This window comes from Diceros bicornis, chromosome 4, assembly GCF_020826845.1.
Source record: "Diceros bicornis minor isolate mBicDic1 chromosome 4, mDicBic1.mat.cur, whole genome shotgun sequence".
Lineage (NCBI taxonomy): Eukaryota > Metazoa > Chordata > Mammalia > Perissodactyla > Rhinocerotidae > Diceros > Diceros bicornis.
In genome coordinates, this window is record NC_080743.1 from 41,176,934 (window position 1) to 41,190,536 (window position 13,603).

Here is a 13,603-nt window from a genome sequence, read left to right on the forward strand (position 1 = left end):
AAACAAAATTATTTTATCCTTTATGGTTTATATTTTATTTATATTATACACATATACAAAAAAATATTAAGCATACTGCAAACTGACATTCACTGTGTGTTTCCTCCTTGCCGATTCTGTGACAACCACTTGACGTTCATTATCTCCTTTAACCATCAGACCAATGCGACCTGCTAGGCACTAATCATATCACAGTTTACAAACAAGGAAACTGAGGCTTATTCTAAAATCAAAGGAGACGGCAGAGTCGCGAACTCCAACCCAGCTCTGTCCTTTTAGCTTCTGAGGCTATAGTGCAAGGAGGAATTCAACAATATTCACCTTAATAGAATTAGATGTTTGTGTCTAGCAGGGATGTGGGAAATAGTTAAATTTAGCCATTTCTAGAGGGTTTTTAATATTATTCTCAATTTATTCATGTCACAGAAAAAAGCAAAAAAATTAGAAAAGGATAAGTTAAAAACAGATACAAGTCAGAGGTACACCTAGAAAGCTAAGATGATGCTCTCCAAGACGTTACAAGCAATTTGAGAGATTGCAGGAAAAGTTTGAGATGCTGATGAGCTAGGATTTCCCCCTTTATGGAATCAAGCGACTCTCAACTACACAGAGCCTCAGTGTAATGAAGCATAACGCGGGCGGGCGACCAGGCATCAATCTCCAAGGTACCAGGAGAAGCCTTATGAAAAAACATTCACAAAGGCAATTGGGGTAGCAGGAAGTGATGCAGAAGTGTCAGAGAGGTCAGCCTTCCAATCCATCTGCTGAATATGAGCATGCTAAAAATGAAATCAAATATTAGTGCCATCTGGGATTTCTCTGCTCTGTGCTGCTGGTGACCTCACTTTTTAGGAAAACATTCCTCTGCATGCTGAAAAGCATGGCCATTTCCATAGAGGCATTTTTGTGTTCCTGGTTAAAAATGATAGAACTCTTCTTCAGGAAGAGAGGAGTAGAGGAAAGATAAAGATCTAGAAAGAAGACGCTCTTCACATTGTTCAGAAAACATTTGACTCTTGAGACCATAAAACCAGGCATTGACAAAAGCATCGAATCCCATTTCCTTAGCCAGGAAGGGTTGTTCTTTTTTCTCTGAGCAGCAAGGTGATGCAGTCATAGATGAATTGTCAAATAACAGCTTCGGTCCTGGGAACTTGAAGAATTCATCAGCCTGGAGTTTTAGAATAAAATTAGGTCTCCTTCAGGCAGAAACTCATGTGAATGGTTCCCAAACAGGTAAGAATTTAATTAATTTTAGAAGTCTGCTTGAGACATAGGTGGAACACCTTTCTCTTAGGGTCAACCCAGTTGTACATGTATCTATCAAAGTTGCCTTTGAACCATTTGTATTTAACACTTTCACCAACTAACTAGGAATAAGCTGACTTTTCAGAGGACAAAAAGCTGATAGGAGAATCACACTAAGAGGTTAAAAAGAAAAATCTCATAATAAGAAAAATATTCTGAAAATATTGTTAACAGTAGTTGCCATAAGGGAAACGAGACTTGAAGTGGTATGGGTAGAACGGGAGGAACTGTTGGAATTTTTTTTACACTATAACTGCATTTTATTTAAAAATTTAAAATCAAACACTAAAGAATAAAAGTTAACTCTACGACCCTGGAACTGCTACTGAGGCACTATAAAATATCAAAGCATAGTTGAGGGCAGAAATCTGAAATTAGACCACCTGGGCTGAGATCCTAACTTGCAAATCACTATAGCAGTGTGACCTTGGGCAAGTGAGTAAGTTTAAAATAGGAATACTAATAAAATCACACTCACAAAGTGAGGTAATGTATGTAAAGTGCTTAGGACTGTGCCTGGTCCAGAGTTGGTATTCAATAAGTACTGGCTATAATTTATGAATTGCTGATTCCAAATCCACATAATAATGATGTGATCAGGACAGTGCTTTATGAGTGGTGAAGAGTCCCTCAGTAGTCTTGGGACTGAGTCCTCAGAGGATTCCCCTTCTTCTGGGAATTTCATGAAAGAAAGTTCTTATAGGTCCAGTGTCCTTGAGACCAGGAATCCATACATAATTATTTAAGGACAATAAGAAATGGGGTTACTCAGGAGAAGACATGTACGAAAAAACCCAGGGAATTAGATGAAGTCACATCAAGTGACAGCTGAAGAGAAGAGAGATGTCAACACACATGGCCCATAGCCTGTAGGGATGCAAAAACTTAAAGACAGTAAGTTGGCTGGATGGGAAGAGTTTTGGTAGATGGGGCAGAAGAGGATAGAAAAACATCAAGATTATAGACTGGGTAACACAAAGACAAAAATGATCAAAAGTGGCATTTACTGCACATCTCCAATGCACCAAGCACATTAACAGGCTCTTCATAAACTTTTTCACATTTGCTTCCCACAATAAACCTACAAGGCCGTCATTCATTCATTTCATATTTACTGAGTACCTACCATATACATAGGCCCTAAGGCAGGAACAGCAAGAAGGATCCTTTGGCTGGAGCTCAGTGAGTGAAGAGGGCAGATGTAGGATGTGAGGTAAGAGAAGTTGGCAGGGGCCAAGGAAAGACGTGAGATCTTATACAGGGATTGAAATTACACTTAGCTGACAAAAAAACAATCTTTGTGGCTACCATGTAGAGAATTCCTTGCCGTAAAGCAAGAGAGGACATAGTGAGACCAGTTATGGGGTTGGGTTGTCTACTGATGAAAACTGAGGATCAAATATAGGTTAGCTCACTTGCTCATTCACGCAGCTATACATAAAGGATTCCATTTCAGTAACCTGCTTTGATATATGACAGTTTACTTATGACAACTTGGGTGTTATTTTGTAGATTTCTCAATAAAATGTTCCCATTTCTTTTGCTTCATACAGGGCCCATTATTAAAACAGTTAATCAGTCAATCAAATATTTACAGGGTAAGGCATGTTGATACTTTTAGGCCTCCTTAAACTTTCCATGTTCTCCTCAGATTATCTCCTCTTCTCAACTGGCTCCACGGCTGGTGCTAAACTGAGGAGGACCACGTGCCTCCCCCGGGCCTGGGTGTCTTCTCCATTCTCCAGATCTGCATTCCCAACCGCTCCTCAGGCATCTCAGATGCAGCACATACAAAACTCAACTCCATACTGACATATCCAACTCTAATCAAATGCTGATCAATCCATCACTAGTCACTCCATCTTCCAACCTAGAAACTTGAGTGTCACAATAAATTTTTCCCTCCCCCTCATACCCTCTACATACTCATTTTCTCTTAACCTTTCCTCTGCTCCAATTTCTCCTTCCTTGAAACTGCGACCAATTTCTGTTGATTCAACCTTAAAAAGACCTCCTCAAAAATTCAGGTTCCATTCTCTCTTCTCATTACCTAATTCAAGTCCTCAATATCTCTCAACTAAATTGTTACAATGATCTTCTTAATTATTCCATCTCCTACTTTCTCTCGCTAATATTTAAGGCCATCTTCCATACTATACCCAGAATTACCTTCAAAAATAAAAATATGATTATGTCCTCCCTCCCCTGAAGATTTCTTCTGGTTCCTATTGCCTATGGGGATAAAGTTAAAACTTCTAGCAATGGCATACAAAGTGTATGTCATTTTAAGCTCTAGCTTTAGCTACCTCTTCTTTCACAAACACCCACAAGCCATACATTGTAGACCTTCTCATATTTCCCAAACATATTCTCTTCTTCCATAACTCTGTGTTTTTGCAGTCCATTCACTGCCTGAAATGTTTCCCCTAACTTGCAAATGTTAATTTACCTGGGTCCTCATTTAGAACCAGATAAAAAAGGTGACTCCTTTGATAAAATCCTCCATGAATCCACATGATAAAGATAATGATATCACGTCATCTGGGTTCCCAAAGTACTTTTTCAGCCCTCTAGTATAGTTCTACACTGTATTATAACCACTTACTATCTGCTTCCCACTACCAGAAAGCTAGTTCTATGCTTTTTATGTTTATATTGCCAGGACCTAACACAGTGTCTCATATCTAATATATATTAAGTTGATGTGGTTGAATAAATTAATTAACAAGTGCTACTATCTATACCTTAAGTATTCTGCTACTTAAAGGGAAAAGGGCTAAAGAAAAAAGAAAAAGCATAGTCACTGTCCTCAGGAAATTGTCCATTGAGTTAGAGAAACCATAGTTCACATCCATGAAATAAAAAAAAAAAATTATAATTAAAGACTAAAGAAATAAAAAAGCGACATCAATTAGTGGCTATATTAGTTGGAGAAAGTCAAAAGAATAAGCGGTGTTTGGTAGATAAAGGAAAAAGGGAAGGTGATGTAAGTTTGGGGGAAAAACAAGATTGAAAGTTCAGAACTGAGTATCAAGTGTTCCTAGAACAGTGACTAGATCAGCTTTACCAGAGCATCATCTGTGACACTGTGATGGTTAATTTTATGCGTCAACTTGACTGGGCCACGGGGTATCCCGATTTTTGGTCAAATGTTATTCCGGGTGTTTCTGTGAGGCTGTTTTTGGATGAGATTAACATTTAAATTGGTAGACTGAGTGAGGCAGATCATCCAATCAGTTGAAGGCCTGAACAGAACAAAAAGGCTGATCCTCCCCCAAGTAAGAGAGAATTCTTTCTGCCTGACTACCTTCCAACTGGGACGCAGGCTTTTTTCTTGCCTTCAGACTCAACATCAGCTCTTCCTGGGTCTCAGGTCTGCTAGCCTTAGGACGGAACTACACTGTTGGCTCTCTTGGTTCTTAGGCCTTCGGACTCAAACTGGATTACACTATCAGATCTCCTGGGTCTCCAGCTTGCCAACTCACCCTAAAGCGCTTGGGACTTACCAACCTCCATAACACCATGAGCCAATTCTTTATAATAAAAAGACACACATACCCACACATATCCTATTTGTTCTGTTTCTCTGGAGAACCCTGAATAATCCAGACATACCAAAAAATAATGTTAGATAGGTTTAGTGGGGCCAGTGACCAGAGGAGGGGGTGGAAGCAACACTTAACTTCCGATTTTTCAGCCTCCATAACACTTTCCTTGACACCCCGATGGCAAGTTAAACAGATCGCCTAGGCTTTCGCTAATTTTGTACAACTCCTAAAAGAAATCACCATAGAGCATGAAAAGTGCTTGCATGTCCTTCTCCCTGCTGGCCTATATGGTGCTTGAGGGCAGAGGGCTTGTCTTCTCCTTTTTAACCTGTCTCATCTTTATAGTCATCAAACCTTCTACTAGGAAAATGAATCGTTACACATATATGGTTGATGGAAATCATGAAAATATGCTTTTACTGAAGTATTTACTTCACTTGTTTTCAGAAAGCTCTTTGCCACATTATCAGATGAAAATCTGGAGGGAGTAGAAGAGAGATAAAGACACTTTTACCATGCCAAAAAGATTTTTTCGCCGATATAAAACAAAACTGAAGAAAAACATAATGATTAGCGGAATTTAAATTAAATGTTATAATTTATTTATCTATGTCCTCTCTTCCTTGTGAGAAAATAATATTTAATCTTTTTACAAGGACTATAATGCTACTCATAGATATAAATATACTTCAGTACTAAGTATGACAATATAGTTAGTAATACAGTCCTTCATTATTTTAAAAACCTATATATTTATAATTAACATTTTTCTCTATTTTAACATAAACTTTAAATCCAGATATCACCTTAGTAATATAGTTTTAGAATTAGGAAGCAAATGCTAGCAAAATGAAATCATCTACAATGATCATGACTAACTAGAGAGGAAATGACGAGAATCGATTTATGACATCAGGCTGTCTCATGCGCTGTCAGTATTACCAATATTAAAATATCACCACTATGGGCATTGTGACAATTATGCAACACACAACATAGTTTATTTCATCATACTGCATCGAAAGTAAAGGTGAGAGAGCCGGAAGCAGAAGCTGGTACTTTGAAAAATACTTGTCTGAATGCAGCAGGCACTTTTGTGTACCAAAAATACATAGCTATGTAAAAATGTACACACACACACACACACACACACATGCAGCTATGTGTGTGTATCGGTGAAATTCAGAAAATACATATTTTGACAAATGCCAGACATAGATTACGGTATAAAAGTCCCTTAAGAAAATGCTGAACAATCTTAATTTTTCAATTTATTATTCTGTTAAATTATTTTATTCTCCATGATATAACAAGATGATGCATCTCACCTTGCATACTTCTATTAACGTCTATTACTTAAGAGGCAATAATTACTGTAAGCAAGAATACTTAATCTTCTTCTCCAGAGTAAGTTTTAAATATCATTTAAAATAATATGAATACTATATTATCTTCAGGATACTTAGTTATATCATGCCTCTTTTTCAAATAAGATTTAAAAAATATAATGACAATTTATCACATTAATAAAGAACCAAAAAAGCATTGGATCATCTCAACACATGCCAAAAAAGACATTTAATGAAATGTATCACATGCTTCTGATCAAACTCTAAATACACTAGATATTGAGGAATACTTCCTTTATGATAAAGAACATCAAGCTAAAGACAATGAAATTTATGTTTAATTTAACACTATCACAATCACATTGAAGTTAAGCAAAGTTTCCTGAAGTCAACTATATTATCCAACATTGTTCTGGAAGATCTGATCAAACTAATATGGCAAGAAAAATAAATGTGAGGGGTAAATATTGTAAAAAAGTACACAGAATTATCATTTGGAGATGACATTGTTGGGACTACTGGGAAAAAGCAAGAGAAGAAACTCAAAACTAGTGAAACTAGACTAAGAGAAAAAGACACATGAGGTGGTGTTTGTGGAAATCCACCTGTAAGCTTCCAGTGTGCTCCAGCAGTGAAATGCAGTAATGTGTGTGTAGTGTTTTTACCCAGCAAAATTCCTTGAGACTCAGAGGTTCAAGGATTTTTTCGGAGGCAGGTCACACAGGCGCTCTCTGCCATCATGATCAGCCACAATCATTAAAAACTTCCAGAAGGGAAGTGGGTGCTCATCATAAGTCACATGGCTTTAAAAAAATGTCTAGGCAGGCAATGAAATTCAGTACCCTTGGCACACCAAATAACCTTATCACTTAGCACCACAGGGAACATTTGAAAACCCAAGTTCCCAGATGATAGCAGGCCAACTGTGCAGGCAGACGCTTCTAAAGAAAGCAAATTCAAGCCCGATGAGTTAACTCTTTCCTGCACAAAAACATCTAAGAAAAATCCTAGCAGGAAGTGTTCAGGTTGTGTATAAATAAAATTTAAAAGTTAACTGAGGAAAATAAAAAGTATTCAAGTAAATAAGAGCTACATAACCAAATTCCTGAATAAGAAGCTTGCATATTTTATTATAAATATACAACCTCTGCTCAAGTTAACTTATAAATTTAAAACAATTCCTTCCCGCTAAACCAACACACACACATACACAAAACTATACAATGAGTTTTTTTTTTTTTACTTGACAAACAATTATAAAATTCAACTGGAAGAATAAATGTGTGAGACTAGTTGGGAAAATTTTAAAACTAAGATGAATTATTGTAGAGAGTATGGGGAAGTCATCAAAACTTAAGAGATACTAAAATGTTTTCTAAAGGTATCATTATTAAATCTGTATGGGACGGACAATAAAACAGACAGAAGATCAATAATACAGAAGATAAAGTCTTGAAGAGGACCAACCACGTGCAAAAACTCGATATGTGAGGGTTTTTTTGGTTTTTTTTGGAGGGGAAGATTTGCCCTAAGCTAACATCTGTTGCCAAACTTCCTCCTTTTTTCTTTTTTTTTAATTCCTTTTTCCCCTCCAAAGCCCCAGTACATAGTCGTGTATAGTTGTAAGTTCTTCTGGTTCTTCTATGTGAGCCGCCACCACAGCATGGCTACTGACAGACAAGTGGTGTGGTTCTGTGCCCAGGAACCAAACCCTGGCCACCAAAGCAGAGTAGGCTGAACTTGAACAGCCAGGCCATCAGGGCTGTCTCTCTATATGTGAGTTTTCTGGCAGTTTGTTCATTTATTTATTCGTCCACTCAAAAAATTAAAAACTTGGGGCCAGCCCAGTGGCGCAAGTGGTTAACTGTGCGCGCTCCGCTACGGCGGCCCAGGGTTTGCCAGTTCGGATCCCGGGCGCACACCGACGCACTGCTTGGCAGGCCACACTGTGGCGGTGTCCCATATAAAGTGGAGGAAGATGGGCACGGATGTTAGCCCAGGGCCAGTCTTCCTCAGCAAAAAAAAAAGAGGAGGATAGGCAGATGTTAGTGCAGGGCTGATTTTCCTCACACACACAAAAAAAACATTAAAAACTTATTAAATACCTAATATGTGCTAGGCAGTGGGATACCATGATGAACAAAAACAAGTACAGTCTCTGCCTGTTTGGTGCTGGTGGGGAAAAGAAATATCTAAAGATTCCACAAACAATTGTGAAACTATAGGTATGATAAGTGTCACAAAGAAAGATCGTGTTAGGAAAACTTACAATTTGAAATGTGACCTTGTCAATGGATTATCACAGAAGGCTTCCAACAGAAACAATGGTTGAGCTGAGATCTAAAGATAATCAAGAATTCAGCAGGTGAAAAGGAAAAAGAATGTTCCAGACAGAGGGAAAATAACAGATTATAAATATATTTTAGAAAATATATTTCCAGCTTTTTGAAAATGGTAAGAAAGCTACATTCCTAGCATCCATTTTATAATGACACAGTTTAGAAATTAAAGATTTATATTATTTATTTGTAAATATATATTACATGCCTATGATGTGCCATGAATATAGCCAGCAATAAGGAGTAAGATGGACAAAACTGCTGCCCTCATGAAGCTTACATTCTATATTTAAATGTAAAATTTAGATAGAAACCTGAAATTCGTTTTAAGCAAAAAACAAAAACATAAAAGTACTTGAAGAAAATACTGATGACTATTTACATATCTTTAAGGGTAAAAAATAAAGATGGCTGGATTTATTTTTAAAAACCCAAAATTTTCCTTGAATCAAAAAGAATAAAAAATTAAAAGCGAAAGCAGGAAAATATCTATAACATATGGTAAAAGATTAACGTCCTTGCAATAGGTAAGTGCTCTTGAAAATCTATAAGATAAAAATGAACACCCCAATTGAAAAATGAGCAAAGAAATTAACATGGCAATTTATTAAAAAAGAAATAAAAACAATCAATAAATACATAAAACATGTGGAAATGCAAATTTAAATAAGATATCATTTCACATATCAAACTGGCAAAAAAGATAAAAGAAAAAAGATAATACCTAGTGTGGATGAAGCTGTAGAAATATCCAAGACCTTAAAGACGTACCAATCCTTTGACGTACAATTCTGCTTATTAGAAGTAATCATGAAGGGTACATTACAGCACTTTTAATAACTAAAAATTGGAACTGATATGATTAAAAAGTAAGGAAATAGATAAATTACAATACATCTATACAATGGAATGCTATGCAACAATTATAAATGATAAAGTGAACATATATATTAAACAAGAAAGATATTTGCAACATATTATAGGAGAACAACTTTTAATCAACTGTATCTATAGCTGTGATTAACATAACACATAACTACTAGCTAACATACATATATGAAAATGTGAACAATAGGGAGAGGCATTATGAATGACTTTTGTTAATTTTAGTTATCTGCGTTTTCTAAAGTTTCTATAATAAATTTGAAAAACAAATTATTCAATTTGTTCCTTACATCCACTCTTTTTAGACAGAAAAAGAACAATAGGAACAACCACAACAATACACACAAGCTTTAAAGAGTTTAAGCAACTTGACTCAAGTACAGGATCTTATATAAAGATGTCTCAAAGCCTGTGCTCTTAATCACCATGCTAAAAATACCAAAGGTAATTATAAAGCAAAGACAAACTAAATTAAATGTTTGCAACATATGTGAAAATATTCTTGATATAAAAGGAGTCATTACAAATCAATGATAATACAATGATTAATTTGACCCACAGAAAACTTGGCAAAGGATATGAACAAGAAATTCATAAAGAAAAACAACTGGTTGACAAGCCTGTAATAAAGTATTCTGCCTCATTAGTAAATGTAGAGATATGGATGTTCCAGAACCTGGGAAGGCTACAGCAGACACATTTTTTAGAAACGGTCCTTCCTGGATACTGATTGCTGTCCTCTCGCCTTCCTGTCCCACTTAGGGATGTGATTTTTTGATGTTGCTGTTAGTCTAAGAACCAACAGAGCTCATCATTTGTAAATATTTCCTTAAATGGAAGCATGCAGACTGTTAGTGCTTCAAAATGGGAGGCTAGCCCCAAGTATGCAGCGTAGTGCTGCAGTATGAATTGAATTTTCTGGGATAGGCAAGATGCTGCTCCATGCAGATAGTGACTGGCAGTTGTGGGTTCAAGAAAAGCGAGTTGAGCTATGCTGCCTTTGTTCCTGCTCTATCTGCTATCAATAAGATCTTCTATCCTTGACTAATTAAACTAGATTCTATCTAAACTTCTTAAGTGTGAAGGGTGGGATGTATTTTTTTTTTCTTGCTAATACATAGCCCACTAGAAAACCCTGGTTTCCAAAGAAATGAAAATAAACAATATTGTGTTGCTTACGATAGTGAGTAACTGTAAATAAGCTAAACGTCCAATGATAAGGCACTGAGCAAATATATTGTGGTACTTCCATATAACGGAAAATAATCAGCCATTTAATCCTATTGAAGAAGAGTTTTTACAAGAAAATATGAGTGTAAAGGTATACTATAATCAATACATATGTACATATGTATATATGTGCATGTGTATCTCTGTATGTATGTATCTCTGTTATTATAAAGGATATAAAGTACAGGAAAAGAGGAATTAGGACCATTATAGAGTCTCATAGTATCATGCAATGTTCCTTCATTGTATTTGTAACAAGTTTCTTTTTTACATTTATTTGTAAGACTATTTGATTAATGTTTCTTTTCTCCAAAAAGATTATAAGCTCCATGAGGCCACAGCTGTGTCAGATTGTGCTTGTCACTGTATCTCTAGCATCATGCACAGAGCCTAGCATAAACAGGCATGCAACAAATGTGTTGAAGTTTAATGGAGTGTCAAAAGGAGATTAAAGGTATAAGAGTAAAATAAAATTAGTATACAAAATATATCCCAAAATACAATTAATTGTTAAACATATGTTACAAATTTACTGCTCAACTTCTCAGCAACCAAAGCAAAGAGGGAAACAAGATCACTTCTAAGATAACTGTATAAATTTTACTGGCATCAAAGTGTAAGAAACATTGCTCAATAGGTTTTCACAAAAGGGACACTGTGTGTGATATATAGCCAATGTCTTCAACAACATCCTTATAAATACAATTGTGTACCTGCCCCTTCTAGCCCTTCTTGATACGAGCCAAGGACATGATGCGGAAGTATCGCTCAGCAAAAGCAATTCTATGGGAGGCCTTTCAAGACCTATTCCATCCGCATATCATCACTTACACAGCCATCATCTCCCCTGAAGTCAGACACCAAGCTTTGGCTAGCCAAATCTCTTTCACATTTAACAATTAATAGTTCCAAACGCGAAAATTATCTATAGAGAAGGCAAACATTTGTACCAAATCTTTAAATACTGGATCTAGAGGTAGCAGACCTTATAATTTAGAAGAAATTTCTATAACAAATAAAAAGCTATTATTATCTTAATTGATATTAGCTTATATTAATCATTTCTCCATGAGGACTGAAGATACATCAGATAAAAACACAAATCCTAGAGCTCAAAAGAGACCTAAACTTGTTTGAAATAGAGACACCATTCCCCATACAGTCCCCAACATGCAGGACAGATCTCTAAGCTAGCTGGAAAATGGATCTAACTTAGTCAAGTATTTCATACTCTTACAATTACCAACTAAACATTCAAGAACATCATAACAGTGTATCCAGGTTGTTTTTGTCAAGTCTCAAGCACTTCTGGAATCTCCGGCTCTGAAAAAACATACTTAAACCAAGTACAGTCTTACCCCAAAATCAAAATAAGATCAATCATTTTACACCTAAAATTCAGGCTTTCCTGTAAGACACAACTTTAAGGGTCTTATTAAACGGTGGGGTTTTTTTCCCCGCTTTCTTTTGTTAATATAAAAAATTCCAGAATAAAACCCAAATATTTACTTTAAAAATATCCTATATTGTGAAATTAAATCCACCAAATAGGTAATAGGTAAGTACAAAAGACTTTATTCACACAAACTTTCAGTAAACTATCCTAAATCCTTACTGTTTTTTCACAACTTGTTCCCACAACACCACAGCATACTAATTGCGTTGCTGGCTATTTGAAAGGGCAAGAAAATGAAAAACAAAGAGGTCCTTCAAAAACCAAGTTAAAAAAACAGAGTTCAGAAGGGATATCTTCACCTATTCCTGAGGATTCACAAAAGGAATGACAAACAAAAGAGAGATTTATAAATCACATCCAAATCTTATTCTTTATATTCCAAATCACGTACAGTCTTTTATCTAGGGAAATGAATAAGTACTTTCAAAATACCAATAAAAATAGGATAATGCTTGGTTCTGAAAAATAGTATTTTCTTATCTATTATATATTGCACTTCTTTATTTCATTCTATGTTGACATTATAGTAATTTTAAATATACATCCATCACTGAATTTGTGACATCTTGAGGAAATTATTGAATGAAATGTAAAGTCGGTTAAATCCATAATAAATTTAAAGCGGAAAAAGTGTCAGACTACATGTAATTTGAGTCGATATTTGTTACAAACTTGATGTGTGGCTTCTGGCACATAACATATCCTTCTATTTCTAGTCTCCTCACCAATCAAAGAATTATATGCATCATCCCTGCTACAGAAGGCCTGGTCCAGGAGTGGGAGAAGGAAGAAGGATCACCATTTGTTGGTACCTGTCCTATCCATCACTCAGATTTGTTCTGAAGATAAAATGAAAACACACATATGTACCTCTTATTAAATTTTATTTATTAAGTGATGAAAAGCATTATACAAATGCTAGATGCTACCTACTATTATTATTATTGTTGTCATAAATGACAAACATGTAGTGGAAAACTCAGAGGCCTCATAAAGGTAGAACAAAATAAACGATGGCCTACACATCACCATATCTTGAATCAATGGGAATAAAGCTTTTCTTGTATTAGACATTTAATAAGCATATTAAAATTTATTATTTATTTAGTCATATTCAAAAAATTAATTGACTGCCTATTATGTGCCCATCACTTTCTAACACTGAGAATACAACAGTGAATTTGTCTGGCCCCAACAATCATGGATCGCCAGTGAAATTGGATAATCTTGCTTTACTTCAATTCTTCCATTAAAATAGATTGTTTATCCTCTTGGTACTGAGAGAGAGAAGTGTCTCAACGTTCAGAATTAAACAGCAAGACATCTCCCATTGTGTTAGCTATTCCATGTAACGGATAGGTTCTAGAGAATTTGGATTTTCTCGTTCTCCTGTACATTAAATCTGTACCATAATTCAAACATTCAAGATAACATGAATTAGGAATGCTGAGCTGGCACAACGAATTTAAGTTCTTGTAGCATATTTTA

At 35.7% G+C, this 13,603-nt stretch overlaps 1 protein-coding gene across 1 annotated transcript in view; it reads right to left on the bottom strand.

Moving 5' to 3' along the window:
* The window catches only part of VAV3 (vav guanine nucleotide exchange factor 3), a 352,245-nt gene that overhangs the window by 120,029 nt on the left and 218,613 nt on the right, over nt 1-13,603 (bottom strand). The window lies entirely within an intron of this gene.